We start from the raw sequence: 1,331 nt of genomic DNA, 5'->3' as shown, positions 1-1,331 counted from the left end.
TTTGAGACAGGGTCTCACTCTGTCACCTAGGCTACAGTGCAGTGGCAGAATCTTCGCTCACAGCAGCCTTGACTTCCTGGGCTCAGGTAATCCTTCCACCTCAGCCTCCCAAGCTGGGACTACAGGTGCCCATCAGCATAAACCCATCTAATTTTTGTACTTTTTGTATAGATGGGGTTTCGCCATGTTGCCCAGGCTGGTTGTGAACTCCTGAACTCAAGAGATCCAGCTGCTTTAGCCTTCCAAACTCCTGGGATTACAGGCATGAGCCACCACACCCAGCCTGATAAGTTTTATTTATTTATTTATTTTGGGACAAAGTCTCACTCTGTCACACAGGCTGGAGTGCACTGGTATGATCGGTGTGATCATAACTCGCTGTAGCCTTAAACCCCTAGGTTCAAATGATCCTCCCATCTGAGCCTCCCCTGTAGCTGGAACTACAGGCATCTGCCACCAAACTTGGATAATTTATTTTTTATTTTTTATTTTTTTTTCTTTTTTAAAATGGGGTTTCACCATATTGGTCAGGCTAGTCTCGAACTCCTGACCTCAGGTGATCTGCCCACCTCAGCCTCCCAAAGTGCTGGGATTACAGGCATGAGCCACGCACTCGGCCAAGAATATTTTTAAAACACAGTAATAATCTTCAGCTGACACAAATTCTCAATTTTAAGTCATCACTGTAGATACATTAAATAAATAAAAGTAAGTTCAGTAAAAACTTGTATAAATATATACATTTTAAAGACTATAGATCAGGCACAGTATCTCATGCCTATAATCCCAGTGCTCTGGGAGGCTGAGGCAGGAGGATGGCTTGAGGCCAGGTGTTCAATACCCGCTTGGACAACACAGCCAGACCCCGATCTCTACAAAAACAAAAATTAAAAATTAGCCAGTGGTGTCACATGCCTGTAGTCACAGCTGTTCAGGAGGCTGAGGTGGGAGGATCACTTCAACCCAGGAGTTTGAGGCTGCAGTGAGCTATGATCTCACCACCACACTGAACTCTAGCCTTGGCAACAGAAGCTCTGCCTCTTAAAAAAATAAACCAAAAATCAAACAAACAAAACACTGAACACAGTGGCTCATGCCTGTAATCCCAGCATTTTGGGAGGCTGAAGTGGGCAGATCACGTGAGGTCAGGAGTTCAAGACCAGCCTGGCCAAGAAGGCAAAACCCCATCTCTACTAAAAATATAAAAATTGGCTGGGTGTGGTGGCTCACGCTGCCTGTAATCCTAGCACTTTGGGAGGCCAAGGCGGGCGGATCACCTGAGATTGGGAGTTCGAGACCAGCCTGACCAACATGGAGAAACCCTGTCTCTA

The 1,331-nt window shown here is 45.8% G+C and overlaps 1 protein-coding gene across 4 annotated transcripts in view; it reads right to left on the bottom strand.

The window, feature by feature from the left end:
* The window catches only part of MEAF6 (MYST/Esa1 associated factor 6), a 22,169-nt gene that overhangs the window by 9,483 nt on the left and 11,355 nt on the right, over positions 1 to 1,331 (bottom strand). The window lies entirely within an intron of this gene.

This window comes from Cebus imitator, unplaced genomic scaffold (assembly GCF_001604975.1).
Source record: "Cebus imitator isolate Cc_AM_T3 unplaced genomic scaffold, Cebus_imitator-1.0 Scaffold420, whole genome shotgun sequence".
Lineage (NCBI taxonomy): Eukaryota > Metazoa > Chordata > Mammalia > Primates > Cebidae > Cebus > Cebus imitator.
Note: the sequence above shows the minus strand (reverse complement) of the source record. Positions and strands in the feature narration are given on the sequence as shown.